General features: G+C 47.3%; 1 protein-coding gene across 3 annotated transcripts in view; it reads right to left on the reverse strand.

Annotated features, from left to right (window-relative positions):
- CELF1 (CUGBP Elav-like family member 1) overlaps nt 1–18,047 on the reverse strand; it is a 111,937-nt gene extending 93,890 nt beyond the window's left edge. For 2 of the 3 annotated variants that reach the window (XM_049779676.1, XM_049779673.1), the window contains exon 1: nt 17,959–18,047. The gene's annotated coding sequence lies outside the window, so the exon portion shown is untranslated. The remainder of the gene's footprint in view (nt 1–17,958) is intronic. The other variant, XM_049779675.1, reaches the window with a different exon arrangement.
- Nucleotides 18,048–18,620: the final 573 nt, after the last annotated feature.

Consider the following 18,620-nt stretch of genomic DNA (forward strand, 5'->3'; position numbering starts at 1 on the left):
CGTCAGGTGAGGCCCCCCCAAATCCAAACAAAATTTTAAAAAAATACTTCCTTTTTTACACTTAAATACAAAAAAGAAAACAAAAACTTCTTTAAAAGAAAGTACCCACAATTGCACCCAGGGTTGCCCCATCCCACTGAATTAGCCCAAGGCCTCCCAGGAGGTTACTGTCCCCACTTTTCGAAACATTGCTCTAGAAAAAATCGTCTCAACAACAGAAACTCAGTGATATCTCTCTCTCTCTCCCCTCTCTCACACTCACTCAGAATCATTAAAGCTGTCTTTCTCCAAGCAGCTTCTCTCTCGCCCTCATTAGCATTTCCCAAAGAGAAAAACACCAGTGTGATACTCCTATTGCAGATCATTCATGAAGTGACTGAGTTGGAAGCCAGACAGACTCCATCAACTGGGCAAGCAGCCACTCGCCATTACCCTTTGTTCAAAGTCTCAACTCCAGTTCACCCCCACATTCTTGTGTTCCACTCAAGTCCAAATTTATTTTAAGGGGAAACAATCAGAAAACTAAAAACAAATGTGTTACTTAACTAGAAATGGAGGGAGGGGATGAATCTGTATGCCTCACAAAAATTGTTTTTTGTTTGTTTGTTTGTTTTTAATGGGCAGGCAAAGCCAAAAAGATCAGTGAGAGAAGTGCATGCTTTTCATGCAGGGGGCCCAGTTCCAAACTCCAGCAGTGCATGATCCCTTGAGTATCATCAGCACAAGCAGCTCCACACAGAGCCGGGAGCAGCGCCTGAGCACTGCTGGGAATGGCCCCAAATACACCCTCCCCATAAAGGGGAAAAAAGCTGGGAGACAGATCAAGCAGGGGTCTCAAACTCGCGGCCCATTTGCGGCCCTCCGTACAACATTTTGTTGGCCCTGCCCTAGAGGAATCTTTTTTTTTGTTTTGTTTTGTTTTAGTTGTTTGGGTCACACACCCCAATGTTCACGGCTTACAACTGACTTTGCACTCAAGGATCACCCCAACTTTGCCTCCTGCGGCCCCCAGGTAAATTGAGTTTGAGACCCCTGAGCTAGAGTTTATGCCTTGCAAGCACAGGCACATAGTTTGAGCCCAGCCCATAAGAACATCACTCAGTGAAGTCCCTAGCACTGGGGCCTGAGCAGCTTCACATAGCTGAGAACAGCCTCAGGGCTGAAGAGAGGACAGCAGGTAAGCCACAAGCTTTGCAAGAAGCCAATCTAGTTCATCCCCAATACACCAAAAGGTCTTCTGTGCACCAGCTGGGTGGCAAAAACAAATTATTTTATTTTCCAGCGTATAAGACGACCCCCTAATTTTGCAGTTAAAACATAGGTTTAGGCCTCTATTCGCTGTATCAGACAGAACGTTCCTGTGCTGCAACTGTATGTACCACAGCGAGCCAATCACAACAAGCAAAGGTTCAAAGGTTATACTGGAATAGACTTCCTCTCTGTCTCTGGCCAATCTGAGCAGGCTTTTGACAGTGTAGATTCGAGTCCAGAACATTGTCTAATTTGCATGCATCAAAAGCCTGCTTGGATTGGCTGAGTTAGAGAGGCGGTCCAAGCAGCCTTCCAGAGATTAGTCCCTTATCACAGGCACCTTTTCTGGCAATTCCCTGGTGGCCTCAGTTAATCTCCCCCACTACATGAACCAAACAACACCCCATCCTCGGACCCTAGCACTGAACCACCAACATAGTTAGCTAGGTTTTGCCAGAAGTGGCCCCCAGATCTCCTAAGTACTGTTTGGGAGCCCCCAAGAAAGAGATCTGGAAACTCTGCGGCCTGATTTTTTTTTTTGTTTCATTTATTGGCATATCGAAACATTTTCCGGGATATACTCGGCGTATAAGACGACCCCCGGATTTTCGGTTGACTTTTGTTTCAATAGTCGTCTTATACGCCGGAAAATACGGTAAGATTTCAAAAATAGGGGCTGGCGCAGTGGCGCTAGAGGTAAGGTGTCTGCCTTGCCAGCGCTAGCCTAGGACGGACCACGGTTCGATTCCCTGGCGTCCCATATAGTCCCCCAAGCCAGGAGCGACTTCTGAGCGCATAGCCAGGAGTACCTGACCGTCACCGGGTGTGGCCCAAAAACCAAAAAAAAAAAAAAAAAAAAAAGATTTCAAAAATAGTAGCTCAGGCTGAAAAAAATCATTCAAAGGACATTGCATGCTACAGACCCAGTAAGTACCACAAGGTCCTCTGTGGTCCACAACAGACTCCAGAGAACACTGAGTCAGGAATAGCCTCTAAGCACTGCTGGGTATGACCCCAAAACCAAAATATAAAGATGAAAACAGTGGTGGGAGTAAGAGATAGTACAGTATCAAAGGCGACTGCACCAAAAAAAAAAAAAAAGGAGATTGCACATGGGCCAACCTGTTTTTGATCCTTGGCATCCCATATGGTCCCCTGAGCACCAACAGGAGTAATTCCTGAGCTCATGGCCAGGAGTAAGCCCTGAGCACTGTTGAGTGTAAAGCAAAGCCAAAAAACAACAGAACTGCAGATCTGATGGTGGTTTTGTTTTTTTGAGGGGCCACACCTGGGTTTAGGGAACCATATGGGATGCAAAGAATTGAACCCAGATCAGCTGTGTGCAAGGCAAACAGGTTACCACAATACTATGGCTCCGGTTTCTGATCTGTTCTTTCTAGATGAAGCCTTTTTAGCCTTCCACAAGTATAAGACTGAACTTGGCTGAGCTCCAGCATCTGAATTTTTATGTTGCAAATTTTCTAAATTCATGTGAGGTTTGTTTCCTAAAGTCTTGCACTTCAATTTCCATCTCAAATTCCTAGTAGAAAACTGGTTGGCCCAGCTCAGTTTAGGTGTTGATCCCTGGTCCAATAAACTTACATAAAAAGGACTAGTTCAAGGTCAAGTAAGTTAATCAGTGATAAAGTATATGTTTCACAAGTATAATAAAGTGACAAAAATAAAACAAAGGACTAATTCAGAGTGTAAATGAGGTAGAGAACAATACCCTGACTTCTAAAAATCTATGCCAGTACTTCTCTACTGGAGGCTCTGTAAATCACGTAAAGGGGGACCACAACACAAGACCAGGGAGGAAATTGGAGGGACAGAACAGGAGGGGAGGTGCAGAGGAAAGAAACGAAGTTGGAAAGGGTTGGAAAAAGACCGACCAGAGAAGGATAGCAGGTAAGGCTTCCCTTGAATGCAGCCAACCTGGATTCGATGATCCCAGCACCACATATGGTCCACCGAGCCCCCCACCAGGAGTGATCTGAGCACAGAGCCAGATAACCCTTGGGCACTGCCAAGTGTGGCTCCAAAGCAAAGTAGTTATTAGCAAAATACTTCATCTATGATACAGTATTAAAAGGAAAAGGAAAAGCTTTGTGAGAAAGGCTAATCACTGAAGTTAGTTCACTAACAGAAACTGAGCATAGGGACCTATAACCATAAGGCATTGCTCTATGGCTGATCCAAGTTCCATCCCCAGCATCCCATATAGTCCCCTAGCTTGCCAGAAGTAATTTTTGAGCAGAGCCAGGAGTAAATCCTGAGCACCACTGAGTGTGGCCCAAAACCAAACAAACCAAAAAGCACACAAGCATTTGGCATGCAGGCGGGCACACACACACAACTGAACCGTAAAAAGAGAAGAAAAGAGAAGGTAAAGGGGCCGGAGAGATAGCATGGAGGAAAGGCATTTGCCTTGCATGCAGAAGGATGGTGGTTTGAATCCCAGCATCCCATATGGTCCCCCGAGTCTGCCAGGAGCGATTTCTGGAGCGATTTCTGAGCGCAGAGCCAGGAGTAACCCCTGAGTGCTGCCAGGTGTGGCCTAAAAATAAAAAATATATTAAAAAAAAAAGAGAGAGAGAAGGTAAAAATACAAATGGCTGGGACCAGAGCAAGAGCACTGAAGGTAGGGTGTCTGCCCTACATGCAGCTGAGTAGGGTTTGAATCCGGCATTCCTGTGTAGGCCCTCCCTGAGCCTGTCAGGAGTGATTTGAGTGCAGAGCCAGGAGTTACCCCTGAGCGCCACTGTGTGTGGCCCCCCCCAAAAAAAATGGCAATACCTGTTCCTCTTATGCATATAAGAAATATGAATGGGGCAGAGGAGCTAAAACAGCATTAGATAGGCACTTGCCTTGAACATAGCTGACTTATGTTCAATACTCAGAAACACAATCAGTCCGCTAAGCCCTTCAAGAAGTGATCTCTTGGGACCGGATAGTATGGAGGTAGGGCATTTGCCTTGCATGCAGAAGAATGGTGGTTCGAATCCCGGCATCCCATATGGTCCCCTAAGCCTGCCAGGAGCAATTTCTGAGCATATAGCCAAGAATAGCCCCTCAGCGCAGCAGGGTGTGACCCAAAAACCAAAAACCAAAAAAAAAGAACTGATCTCTGAGCACATAGCCAGGTGTAAGCTCTGAGCCAGGCGTAAGCTTTGAGAAATCAAGTATGGTGCAATCCACCAACCCCCCCCCCCAAAAGAAAGATGTATCTAATGAATGTCTTTTACCAAAGAAACATTTCCAGTGAAAAACTATGTTTTGTATGCCTGTTATGTTATAAATGACTGCAAGGTCACAAAGCAGAACTGCTTCAATGTGCAGAAATAATGAAAATCAGTTGCACATTACAAACTGCTTGTCAACACCGCCCCACCTTCCTTTCACTCCTGGGCCCCTGACTCTGCTCAGACAGCATTCAGAATCAGGCAGGAGTCAACAAATAGACGATTTTCTCTTTGGCAATACTGGACTCGGCATAGCACATTAGGTAACTTAGCAGCAACACACAGCCAGATTCCAGCCAGGAAGGAACTAGCCCAGTTCGGGGCTCTTAGTGGGGGGAGGGGCCCAGAGCTGCAGAAAAAAGGAGCATTTCCACACACACACACACACACACACACACACACACACACACACACACACACACACACACACAAAGAATCTGGGGAAAGCCTACAGTAAAGTTTCTACACAAAACGAAACGAGGGAAACGTAACAGATGTGCGAATAATACCAGATTTAAAAAGGACAGCCTACTCACAGGAGACGTCAGTTACCCCCATTATCACCAAATTATCACACATTCCCACAGGCTCTGCAAAAGCTGGTTTCAAGCTCACAGGAAACAAAAAGGTAAAAGAACAATGAGAAAGTGGTGACAGTTTCTAAGTCAGCAGCTCCCTCGCTGAAGAGTGACAATGTTATGTAAATGGAAACGACTGACCTTTCAAAATAAAAGCATAACACTATAAAATTAAACAGCTCTGGAACCAAAAACTTCATTTTGTATACTCCCCAAACCAAAGATAGTCCTCAACATAAAAATGAAATTTCATGGGGTCATTTCAAATCCTTTCTGTAAAAGCTAAACTAACTCGAAAGGGCTGGGCAGTCTGTGGACATAAAGTTAGTGACCAATTCCTTCTAAAGTCATACTTTCACTTAGGAAAATATCACTGAGGAGCGATAGCACCGCAGGTGGGGCGTTTGCCTTGCACGTGGCTGACGCAGGTTCAATCCCCAGCACCCAAGACTGCCAGGATCGATTTCTGAGTGCAATCAGGAGTAACCCCTGAGCACTGCTGGGTGTGGCCCAAAAATACTCCCTCCCCACAAAAAATCATTCCAGGATAGAGCAGTAACACAGCAGCTAGGGCATTGGTCTAGAACACAGCTGACCCAGATTTAATTCCCAGAATCCCATAAAGTCCCTCAAGGCTGCCAGGAGTGATTTCTGAGTGCAGAATAACCCCTGAGGGGCATCAGGTATGGCAAAAAAAAAAAAAAAAAAAAAACCCTAAAGTGGCATTTTGAAAATCAACTAAGTGGGGCCGGAGAAATAGCATGGAAATAAGGCGTTTGCCTTTCATGCAGAAGGTCATTGGTTCGAATCCCGGCATCCCATATGGTCCCCCGTGCCTGCCAGAAGTGATTTCTGAGTGTAGAGCCAAGAGTAGTAACCCCTGAGCGCTGCTGGGTGTGACCCAAAAAACAAAACAACAACAACAAAAAAAAAAATCAGCTAAGTAAGGGCCAGAACAGCAGTACAGAGGGTAAGTAAGGCACTTGCCTTGCATATGGCCATCCCATGTTCACTCCACAAGCATTCCATAAGGTCCCCCAACCATCACCAGGAGTAATTCCTGAGTGCAGTCAGGAATAAATGCTGTGAGCATCACTGGGTGTGACCCAAATAACAAAAATAAATAAAATCAACTAAATGAGATCTGTCTAAAATTTCCAAATTTTATATATATATATATATATATATATATATATATATATTTACATACACACACACATATATATACATACACACACCTATTACTCTTTACATGTGCAGCCTGATTTCTAAGCAAAGGAAAAGAAAATAATCAAAGCTACAAGACTGGAGCAATAGTACATGGGTAGGGCATTTGCTTTGCATGCTGCAAACCTGAGTTCAATCCTCAGCATTCTATATGGTCCTCTGAGCACTAACAAGAGTGATTCCTGTTAGTAGAGACCCCTGAATGTAAGCCCTGATCACAGCTGGGTGTGGCCCCCTAAAAGTAGTTTTCAGTTGAATCAGAATTCTTTATCAGAAAGAATATGTTATGGGGGGCCAGAGAGATAGCATGGAGGTAAGGCATTTGCCTTGCATGCAAAAGGATGGTGGTTCAAATCCCGACATCCCATATAGTCCCCCGAGCCTGCCAGGAGTGATTTTTGAGCGCATACCCAGGAGTAACCCCTGAGATCACCGGGTGTAGCCCAAAAACAAAAAGAATAAAGGAAGGAAGGAAGGAAGGAAGGAAGGAAGGAAGGAAGGAAGGAAGGAAGGAAGGAAGGAAGGAAGGAAGGAAGGAAGGAAGGAAGGAAGGAAGGAAGGAAGGAAGGAAGGAAGGAAGGAAGGAAAAGAAGGAAAGAGAGAAAGAGAGAGAGAGAGAGAGAGGGAGAGGAGGGAGAAAGGAGGAAGGAAGGGGGGAAGGAAGGAAGGAAGGAAGGAAGGAAGGAAGGAAGGAAGGAAAGAAAGAAAGAAAGAAAGAAAGAAAGAAAGAAAGAAAGAAGAAAGAAAGAAAGAGAAAGAAAGAAAAAAGAAAGAAAGAAAGAAGAAAAAGAAAAAAAGAAAGAAAAAAGAAAGAAAAGAAGAAGAAGAAAGAAAGAAAGAAAGAAAAAAGAAAAAGAAAGAAAAAGAATGAAAGAAAGAAAAAAGAGAAAAGAAAAAGAAAGAAAGAAAGAAAGAAAGAAAGAAAGAAAATGTTATGTTACTCTGAAGTACATGAAGTACATAACATTCTTGGGATCCAGCGATAGTTCAGTGCTAAGAGACATGAATTCTATCCCTGTAGTGGCATCACATATGCCAAGTGTAATACTAGCAATGCCATTTAGGGTCACCAGTGTCACAGAAAAAATTAGTTGAGGGGCTGGAGCACAGCAGGTGGAGCATTTGTCTGTACGTGGTCGACCCGGATTTGAAACCCCGTCCTAGATGACCCCCCCAAGCCTGCCAGAAATAATTCCTGAGCATTGAACCAGGAGTAATTCCTGGACAATTGGGTGTGGCCTCCCAAAAAAATTAGTCCAAAACACTGCAACAATTGTGTGTAAGTACTTAATTAACATGGCCAACACTTGGGAGCAAGACAATGAAGTATACTTGTCACATCCCACCATCATCAGCACGGCAAATGGGGGGACTTCTAACTTTTACAGATCTGAAACTCATAAGCAATGAAAATGAAGCAGGAAATCAGCTCAATGGTAGCTGCACATTTTCTATGTGTGTGGTCCAAAATTCAATCCTGAGCATGTCCCAACCGTCCCAAAAAGCACACTCAGGATCTCCACTTTATAGCAAGAGATTAAAAAACAGTTTTGCTGATTCTCACAATTTCATAACATGAGCAAAGTTACAATTACAAAAACCTTATCAAGAAATTATCTGAAGCAAATCATTAAGCTCTGATAAACTCTTGTTTATAAGGGTGGAATGGGGTATGACTCCCTGCTGAGTGCTTGGCAGTGGTCCCAAGATCCTCAGGGGACCATGTGGTACCAGGGACTAAACCTGGGGGCTCCTAAATATAAAATTAAACAAAATGTGCTCCAGGTCCTTTGAGGTATCTCCATGACCCTAAACTTTTCTGGAGGGTGGAGGAGAAATTCAGGATAGAATCCAGGATCTCTCACACGCAAGAAAAGTATTTTACCATTGAGCTACATTCCAGGCCCTAAAATTCCCTTTGTTTGCTGACAGATAACCAAACCCAGAGCCTCTACCACTGAGACTCATCCCCAGCACAACCCTAGAACTGTTAAGTTTCTAATGTATGGGGCCGAAGCGGTGGTGCAAGCAGTAGGGCGTTTGCCTTGCACGCCCTAACCTAGGATGTTCCTGGTTAAATCCCCCAGCGTCCCATATGGTCCAAGCCAGAGTGATTTCTGAGCGTACAGCCAGAAGTAACCTGAGCGTCACCGGGTATGGCCCAAAAAAAAAAAATTGGTTCTGAAGTATGGGCCAGAGTAATAGCAGAGCAGCTAAGGCTTTTGTTTTGCATGAGGCTAACCTGGGTTCAATTCCCAGCATCCCATATGGTACCCCTAAGCACTGTCAGGTGTTCCCCCCTCCCAAAAAAAAAGTTTCTAAAGCAAAATACTGAAGCCAATTAATTTCTTTTTTTTGTTTTGTTTTGTTTTTGGGCCACACCCATTTAACACTCAGGGATTATTCCTGGCTATGCCCCTGGCTTGGGGGGACCATATGGGACACCAGGGGATTGAAACCTCGGTGGTCCTTCCTATGCTAGCGCTTGCAAGGCAGACACCTTACCTCTAGCGCCACCTTCCCGGCCCCGCCAATTAATTTCTTTTGTTTTATCCTTTGGCCACACTGGGCAGTACTTCATGTCTAACTTAGTGCTCAGGGGGTCAAGCAGTGAAGCGATTCCTAGAACCCTGCATGAAAAACTTGGGTTCAGCCCACTGAGGGACCTTTTCAGCCCTACCAATAACTTTTATTTTATACTAAAGGCCACAACTGGGCTGAACTCAGGTTTTATTTACTTTTGGCTCTGTGCTCAGGGATCACTACTGGCAGGACTCAAGGGACCATATGTGGTGACAAGGACTGAACTCAGGTCCACTGCCTGCAAGGCAAGTTCCCTACCCACTATACTCTCTCCAGTCATCATGAACCCTTTGATCTTTGCTTCAACTCCAAATCCCCAGAGATCTCCCACCTTCCCCAATCAAAAATTACTCAATTAAGAAGAGATATTAGAGTTTCCTATTATTAAAATACATTTGTATGTTTTTCAGTTTTCTATAAACACAATTCCTATCAACAGTCTCCCATATGAAGTGCAGACAATGAAGACTCTGAATCTAGGAAACCACATTTCCCAAGTATTAAACAGGAACAATAAACTAAAAGATTCTAGAACAGGATGAAGAATGGCCAGTCTGTAGGTCACGTAAGGCCCACAAAATCATGTCCTCTGGCCCTGATAGAGGATGGTACAGACACATAAGCTTTCTCGATGGCTACCCAAGGACCATCTGCTTATATTGTTTGGCTCCCAAAGAATGAAACTTCATATCCAAATGGTCTCACCAGGCCAGAAATGGATGCCCTGTATAGCAAATCATTTCAGATGCACAAAGTGAACTTCAGAAAGCAGTTGGGGGAGACCAGCCACACCCAGCAGTGCTGTGATACTGTATATAGTGGGGCAGGATCAGCCATCCTTTCAGCCATCTTCTGGGCCCAAAGACAATTTTGGGAAGGAATGGGAGGGCTTAGGCTACACCCAACCGATACTCAAGGGTTACTCCCTGGCTCTGCACTCAGCATTACTCCTCCTCCTTGGAGGCTCAGGGGACCATACAGGATGCTGAGGATCAATCCCAGATCAAACTTGCATGCAAGGTAAGCACCCAACCCACTGTAATAACTCTCCAGGCCTGAGTATCTATCTGACCTGAGTAATTATCAACACTCTACCAGACACCATTTAGTGCAATGCAAAACATACATTATCTCAATAATTCTCAAGTTACTGTTCCACACTGGTATCTGCTTGGGGGGGTGAGGGATACACCCACCAGTGCTCGGAGGCTGCTTTCAGGCCTCCACTCAGGAGTCAATCCTAGCTGTGCTCAGGGATCCCAGAGTGCCAGGGACAGAACCTGGATTACACACACCTGATTCACACACTTCGCACACAAAGTAAAGTATGCAGTCCACTCTTAGAGCTATCTCCCAAGCCAGAGATCACTATTTCAAAGATAAAAAAAAAAAAACGGCCCAGAAATGTTAAGGACAGACTATTCCATACAGTACCATGAAGGTTTTTTTTCCAAGTAGTGCTGGGATGGAAACAAATGCAGAGCCTCACACATGCTACATATATATATATATTAAAAATAACCATTTGTGGTTATTTTTTAATATGTACAGAGACTGGGAAGGCAAAGCAATAGTATACTAAGTAAGGTGCTTGCTTTGCCTGGGTTCCATCCCCAACATCCCATATGGTTTCTCCCTAGCTTGCCAGGAGTGACTCGAGTGCAGCGCCAGAATAAGCCCTGAGCACCAACAAAACAAAGCTAAAAGGGGCCAGAGAGATAGCACAGCGGTAAGGCGTTTTGTCTTGCATGTGGAAGGACCGTGGTTCGAATCCCGGCATCCCGAATGGTGGCATCCCAAATGGTCCCCGTGCCTGCCAGGGGTGATTTCTGAGAGTAGAGGCAGGAGTAACCCCTGAGCACTGGCGGGTGTGACCCAAAAACCAAGAAAAAAAAAAAAGAAACAAAAATTTTTGTCTAGGGACAGGGGGTTAGGCACCGACCTTGCCAAAATGTCCAATTCATCCCATACCCCTAAGATTAATAGTAAACGTCCTTTATTATGTTATTGCTGGAAAGAATAAAAATAAGTGAAAGAGTGGGGCCGGAGAGATAGCACGGAGGTAAGGCGTTTGCCTTGCATGCAGAGGACGGTGGTTCGAATCCCAGCATCCCATATGGTCCCCCAGCCTGCCAGGAGTGATTTCTGAGCGTAAAGCCAAGAGTAAGTCCTGAGCGTGGCCGAGTGTGACTCAAAAAAAAAAAAAAAAGAGATGGATAGATGGATTCTCATCTTAATTAGAGTATCTTTCATGGATGAGAATACTCCAGATAGTTCCGTTCATACTGAAACAAATTAGAGACCTATGGCTACCTTCAAAATGCCTTTACCTAAAGCATTAGCCATTTATTCTAAGCAAGTCATTAAGTACCAGGTTTAAAAACTTATCTGGGGGGCAGGAGTGATAGCACAGCAGTAGGGCATTTGCCTTGCAAGCTGCTGCTGACCTGGGATGGGCTCAGGTTCGAGTCCAGCATCCCATATGGTCCCCTGAGCCTGCCAGGAGCAATTTCCGAGCTAAGAGCTAGGAGTAGCCTGGTTGCTGCTTTGGAGGTAGCCCAGAAACAAAAACAAAAAAAAACTTATCTGTGGGCCGGAACAGTGGCACTACAGGTTAGGCATCTGCCTTGCAAGTGCTAGCTTAGGACCAACCTCTAGACTAGGATAGACCTGGATTCAATTCCCTCCACTTGCCCCCGGCATCCCATATGGTTCCCCCAAGCCAGGAGCTATTTCTGAGCACATAGCCAGGAGTAACCCCTGAGCGTCACCAGGTGTGGCCCAAAAACAAAAACAACAAGAAAACTCAAGAAGGGGGCCCGGAGAGATAGCACAGCAGTGTTTGCCTTGCAAGCAGCCGATCCAGAACCTAAGGTGGTTGGTTCGAATCCCAGTGTCCCATATGGTCCCCCGTGCCTACCAGGAGCTATTTCTGAGCACATAGCCAGGAGTAACCCCTGAGCGTCACCAGGTGTGGCCCAAAAAAAAAAAAAAAAAAAAACTCAAGAAGGAATTCAGTCATTAAGAATGAAACCCTGGGGCCGGAGTGATAGCATGGAGGTAAGGCGTTTGCCTTTCATGCAGAAGGTCATCGGTTCAAATCCCGGAGTCCCATATGGTCCCCCGTGCCTGCCAGGAGCAATTTCTGAGCATGGAGCCAGGAGTAACCCCTGAGCACTGCCGGGTGTGACCAAAAAACCACAAAAAAAAAAAAAAAAAAAAAAAAAAAAAAAAAAAAAAAAAAAAAAGAATGAAACCCTGATGAACTGAATACTACAACATAGGTAAACCTTAAAAACATGATGGTGGGGCCGGGCGGTGGCGCTAAAAGGTAAGGTGCCTGCCTTGCCTGCACTAGCCTTGGACGGACCGCGGTTCTACCCCCCAGTGTCCCATATGGTCCCCCAAGCCAGGAGCAACTTCTGAGCACATAGCCAGGAGTAACCCTGAGCGTTACCGGGTGTGGCCCAAAAACCAAAAACAAAAAAAAAAAAAACATGATGGTGAGTGAAATAAGCCACACACATAATAAATAATAAATCATTCTAGCAAGACAAAACACCTAAATTAAGCAAAACCCTCAGAAAAGGACCGTAAACTAGAAACCATGCGTCAGGTGCTAGGAGAAATGAGGTGTTGCTACTTATGGAGACTGGGCTGGAGAGACAGCTTCCAGGGCTCAATTCCTGGCACCACATGGTCTTCTAGCACCACTGGAAGCTACTACCCCCAAGCACTACACTGCACCAGAAGCAGCCCATGAGCAATGCCAATTTGATCCAAAAGAGAAAAAAAAATATATGAGCACTAAAGAACGTAATCAACAGAATGAATTAAGCTACCCAGTAAAAGAGCAAAGTATTTTAAAATCATTCATTGAGGCCAGAGCAAGAGAGGCAGGTATCAAGCTGCCCTGAACTTGGCCAACCAGGTCCAGTTCCCAGTATCCCATATGGTCAAAGCCTCAAGCACACCGTGAGTTAGAAGATAGGCCTGAATTACCACACCACCACCCATCAATAAAATACAGAACTTAAGAGCCAACAATCCCTTTTTGGTGATAGAGAAACAGAACCCAGGGTCTGATGTGTGTGTGTGTGTGTGTGTGTGTGTGTGTGTGTGTGTGTGTGTGTGTGTGTGTGTGTGTGTGTGTGTGTGTGTGTGTGTATCAGAACCCAGGCCTCACACATACAAGACAAGTTTCTACCACTGAACACACCCTAGTTCTATTTTTTTTTCTTTAATGAAAGATATTTATAGTAGCACTAATTAAAGGGGCCAAGAAGTCAATACAACTTTTATCCATCAGCAAACAAAGAGAGCCTGGGACATAGCTGTAAGTGTAAGCTTTGGGCTTGCTTGCAAAGCAAAACTGAAAAGAAAAAAAAAAATGCTTCTAATTTGGAGCCCTCCAAAAGACTCAAGGGTATGGAGCACAAAAACCATATAACAAAGCAAATGGGAAGGAGAAGGATATCAGTGACAGAGAACGGACCTCACAGGGCTGGTCATTCCTCCTCAGTTCAGAGGTGAGTGGTCCTGGCTTCAATTCTCAGCACCACCAACGCTCTTTTTTTTTTTAAAGAGGAGTGAAGAAAAGAGTTCACAGGGCTGGGGTGCATGCTTTGTAAATATAGTCCCAGGTAATACATGGCCCCCAAAGCACTGCTGAGAGCTGGCCCCACACCCCAGCATAAGGCAGAAAAAAGAGCCCACCTACCCAACCAGCTACAGCCCCCAAAACTATAAGGAAAACAAAGTATACAAGTAGTTTAGTGCAAGTAACCCATGTCTTGAAGAGATTACTATGCTTAACTTCTGGTCTCCATGTCAGTTCTGACTTTTCAAAAGAAAATTAAGTTGGGGGGCCGGAGACAGAGCACAGCAGTAGGGCATTTGCCTTAGATGCAGAAGGAACGGTGGTTCGAATCCCGGCATCCCATGTGGTCCCCCAAGCCTGCCAGGAGCGATTTCTGAGCATAGAGCCAGGAGTAACCCGAGAGCTGCCGGTATGACCAAAAAAAAAAAAAATTAAGTTGAAGAAGCAGCAATTGCAAATCTACCACTGGAGCCGGAGCGATAGCACAGCGGTAAGGTGTCTGCTTTGCACACGACTGACCCAGGATGGACCTTTTCGTGTAGCCTTTTGGTGTAGCCCAAAAACAAGTGAGAGTGAGAGTGAGAGAGTGAGAGAGAGTGAGAGAGAGAGAGAGAGAGAGAGAGAGAGAGAGAGAGAAATACACTACTGCATTTAACAGCACAGCCCAAAATAAATTAAAATGAGCCGCTCCCCCCCCCAAAAAAAGGACGACCAGTATACCTACAATCAATGTTGGGTTTCTGCTCTTCCAGCCTAGCATGTGCTAACAAGAGGGACTTTTCTGCTACTGTGCAGGAATACTCACTAGCCTACCTCACTTGTACTAGAGCTGTAAGTTTCCTGCCCTAGGCACAGCAGGGTGTGGTCCAAAAACAAGAAAATAAAGCTTTCTGAAGAGTTGTGGATCTAAAGATAAGTTTCTTCCTTTTTGGTTATCTGCATCTTTCATAATGAGTCTGAAACTTGTCTAAATAAAAATACGTTAGAAATCAGGGCTGGAGAGAGACAGTGGGTAAGGCACTTGTCTTGCACGATCACCCCACTTTTGATCCAGCAACCCAGATGGCCCTCAAGTCCTGCCAGAAGTAAGTTCTGAGCACCACCAGGTGTGGCTCAAAAGCAAAATAAAATAAATGAAAATCTTCAGAAAAACTCAAGATCCTAGTTAAAATTTCACTGTCTACCTGGGGCAATTTCACACATTCCAGCCCTGGTGCTGAATTTTACCATGTGAAACAGCAACTCTTCTCCTCCATTTTGCAGAAGAAAATAAACATATTCACAGTAAGTGTGTAGTTGTAATTAACAACAGAATGATTACAGTCCTTCTCACTTCAAATTCAGGGCCCTTCCACAGTCACAAAAGGACAGTTTGCATTATTGTTCAGATTAAAGGAAAAACACACACATACACAAAGCAACCAAAAACCTGTCAGCTTGTCAGGTACTGTAAAGTACAGAGGGTAGGACACTGCCTTGGTTGCTACAGACCCAAACTGAACTGCCCCTGCATCCCATGTGGTCACCAGGAGTAATACCTTCACATTACTAGGTGAAGATGGACATGGACACACACACACACACAGTGTCTCTCTCTCTCTCTCTCTCTCTCTCTCTCTCCTCTTCTCTCTCTCACTCTCTCTCTCTCTCTTCTCTCTCTCTCACTCCTCTCTCTCTCTCCTCTCTCGCTCTCTCTCTCTCTCCCTCTCTCTGTCTCAGAAACAATCTTGGAAGAGATGGATGCAGCATACCTTCACATTACTCGGTAAGATGGATGGAGGGACAAACACACACACACACTCTCTCTCTCTCTCTCTTCTCTCTCTCACACACACACACACACACACACACACACACACACACACACACACCACACTCTTTTAGAAACAATTTTGGAAAGAGATGGATGCAGCACCCTGGCAAAGTGCATGTATGAGATCATGGTTTCAATCCACAGTACACCCCACCACCACCAACCACCACCATCAATCTGTTAAGACTTAGGAACACATGCTATGTAACCTTAGCCAAATAAACCCCCTAACTCTGGTCGGTTCAGAATTCTAAAAAGTGAAGGAATATTCTATCTCTATCAAGCCCTCCAGCTAAATAGCAGTAAACCCAAAGCCCTCTGGGCAAGAAGGAGAAGTTAGAAATAACAAGGTCAGTGCTTTGAGCTAAAAACCAATTCATTTTGCCTGGGGGGGGAGGTCTGCACCAGACTGTATTCAGGGATTCACAGATCACTTCCACAGGATTGGGGGATCAGATGTGAAGCTAAAAATAACTAGAGTCCATCCACCATGTGCAAGGCAAAGCCCTACTCAGGATCTGACCCCTCAATTTTACTTTCTGTTGTTTATCCATTATTTTGAAAGTGACACCCAATAGTACCTATGAGTTAGTTGGGGGCCATATGATGCCAGGGTTCAATCCTTCAAATCCCCAAGAGCCATCCTTAATGGAAACAGGTGGTGGACAAAAACCATTAGGAAAGCTATATAAACTAATTAAAGCAAGGAAGGGCGAGGGCCAGAGCGAGCACAGCAGGTAGGGCACTTGTCTTGCATACCATTGACCCAGGCACCTCAGCACCCCATATGTTCCTGGGCAGGAGTAAGCCCGTTAGTATTCCCCCCCAAAAAAGCAAGGGCTTAAAGTTCTAGCTTTACTAATAGCAATGCTTCCATCCTGTCTAATTCCTGATCAGAAACCACTTACTGTAAATACATGTTTGAAATTACATAAGAGGCCTGGAGAGATGGGTCAAAGGGCTGGCTGGCAAGCTGGTCCCAACCCTCTCAGCACTGCACCACGCACAGCTGGCAACAACAACCCCCCACTCCAGCACCAAGCCAGGAGCAGCCAGCCCCAAAGCACCAGCGGGCGTGGCCCCCAAAGCAGAACCAGAAGGAAAACAACAGAAGTGGGGCTAAGTGACGCAAGAGGGCCCAGCGGAGGTTCACAGTAGTCGCCAGCATGCTTTTAGCACGTTTGAGGCTCTGAGTTGGAGCCTGGATACCCCAAATAAAAATAAAAATGCCAGGAGGGGGAAGTGGGAGGCGAGGCGGGTGGGCCAAAATAACTGAAGCCGTGGTCCAGACATGTAGAGAGCAACTTCCAGATTGTCCACGTGGGTGCATTCACGCGAACACACACGGAAAGCCCCTGCGGGATTCGACGGGGCTCGGAGGTGGGGCGAAGTGGGGTCTAGAGAAGCCTAGTTCCACCTCGCCAAGAATCCAAATGAACCGGGAATTGGCAACTGCCCTTGAGAAGATGAGAGGCTGCTCGGGGCTGGCCCAGCACACCCCGAGGAGCCCCTGAGCTTCTGCAATCGCCCCTGAGCACCGGAGAGCCCTTGGAAAGATGAAGCCCCCGGCCGGCCCCCTAAGAGCTCGATTAGCAGCGCTGGGCCCACAAGCATCGGAACTGTCAGACAGCCTGTGGCCACCTGCGGTGGCATGGATGCAAGGGACCAGGGGCCGCATCGCATCCGCTCGGCCAAAGGCCGGTTAGCTGGAGACAAGATTCCATTTTGCAAGGAGCCAAGACCGGACCAAAACCTCGCCCCCTTCCCCTTCCCTTTCCCTCTAGGAATCTGGGCATGAGTCTCCATCCACCCGCAGCTCCGGGGGAGATGGTGCAGGGGGCGATTCCTGGGGGGGGGGGGGAGGGTTTGTGTGTATATATGGAGTGGAAACTAAACCTCCTTCCAGCTCGGGGGGGGGGGGGGGGTCTGCAGCCTAGAGCCTGGCCGGCTTCAAAACCCTCCTAAGCATTGCAAAAAAAAAAAAAAGGGGGGGGGGATCTCCCATTCGGTGGGTCTCCTGCCTAGTAGGCCTTGACTCTGGAAACACCTGATATTCTGGAGCATGTTGGAGGGGGATAGCTAGAGGGCGCGTCCAAGCCCCAAGCGAACCCTGAAGAGGCAGAGATGGGCTCCAGGAGCTCCTGGAAAAGAAGCACAGCCTTGCAGCACTGGGGGGTGGGGGGCCCTCCAGTTAATGTGGGGGGGGCCCACCACCACCACCAGCACCACGTGGGGCGACAGCAGCAGCAGCAACAGCAGCAGCAACAGCAGGCATGGGCTTTTTTGCACGGCGGCGGGCTGCAAGCTGCGAGTGGGGAGCCTGGGACTTAGCCCCCCACTTGGGGGCGCGGAAAAAGAGGGTGCAAAGAAGAGGCAAGCCAAAGGGCGCGGGGACAAGGCCACGAGGAGGGCGGGGCGCGGGGCTCGCTCCCTCCCGGGGCGCGGGGGCCACGCGGCGGGCCCCGGGGAGCCAAGGGCGCCCACAGCTAAGAGGGGGACCGAAAAATCGCCCCGCTGCACCCCGAGTTCCAGACCCCCCTGGAGCTGCTGCTGCGCGCCCCAAGCAAGGCCCCGATGACCCGAGCGGACCCGCCCCGCCCCGCGGCGCCTCCCCGCCTCCTCCCCTCCCGCCCTCCCGTTATCTCCCGCGGCCGCCGCGCTCACCAGCGGCTGCACCGGAGCCCGCCGCTGCCCTCCGCTGCCGGTCACCGCCGCCGCCTCGCTGCTGAGGCCGAGTCCCGCGGGGAAGCGCCTCCGCGTCCCGCCGCCGCCGCCGCCCGCCGCTGCTGCCGCCACCGCCCACTGCCACTGCCGCCGGAGCAGAACACCCAAAATGGCGGCACTTCCGGCGCCGACCACCGAGGGGAGGGGAGGGAAGGGCCCGGAGAGGGCGGGCTCGGGGAGGAACGTACCAACCCGCCCAGCGGTAGCCGAGCGCCCGGCACTGCAGACGGCTCCTAGAGGTGGGGAGTGGAACTGCAGCAGTCGAGCCCCAGGCTATTTTCTCTCTTCACCCCACCCCGGGCCGCAGGAGGAAGCCAGTTAGTTCAGTGACCTCAGGGGCATCTCTTTGTCTCTGAGTACTGCTGGAGTGGGGAAAAAGGAGGCCCAGGGGACTGAGCCCCCGGGCCTGTAGCTGAGAAAGTTTGCCCAAAAGGAGGCTCTGTGCACCATCCGATCCCTGTGAGAAGTGCAGAATGAATGACCCTCCCAGCTAAAGACCCCTCTGCTTGCCTAGGGCCCACCCACACTGGGCAATATGTGAATTTTTTTTTTTTTTTTTTTTTTTTTTGGTCTTTGGGTCACACCTGACAGTGCTCAGGGAT

This window comes from Suncus etruscus, chromosome 9 (assembly GCF_024139225.1).
Source record: "Suncus etruscus isolate mSunEtr1 chromosome 9, mSunEtr1.pri.cur, whole genome shotgun sequence".
Classification (NCBI taxonomy): Eukaryota; Metazoa; Chordata; class Mammalia; order Eulipotyphla; family Soricidae; genus Suncus; species Suncus etruscus.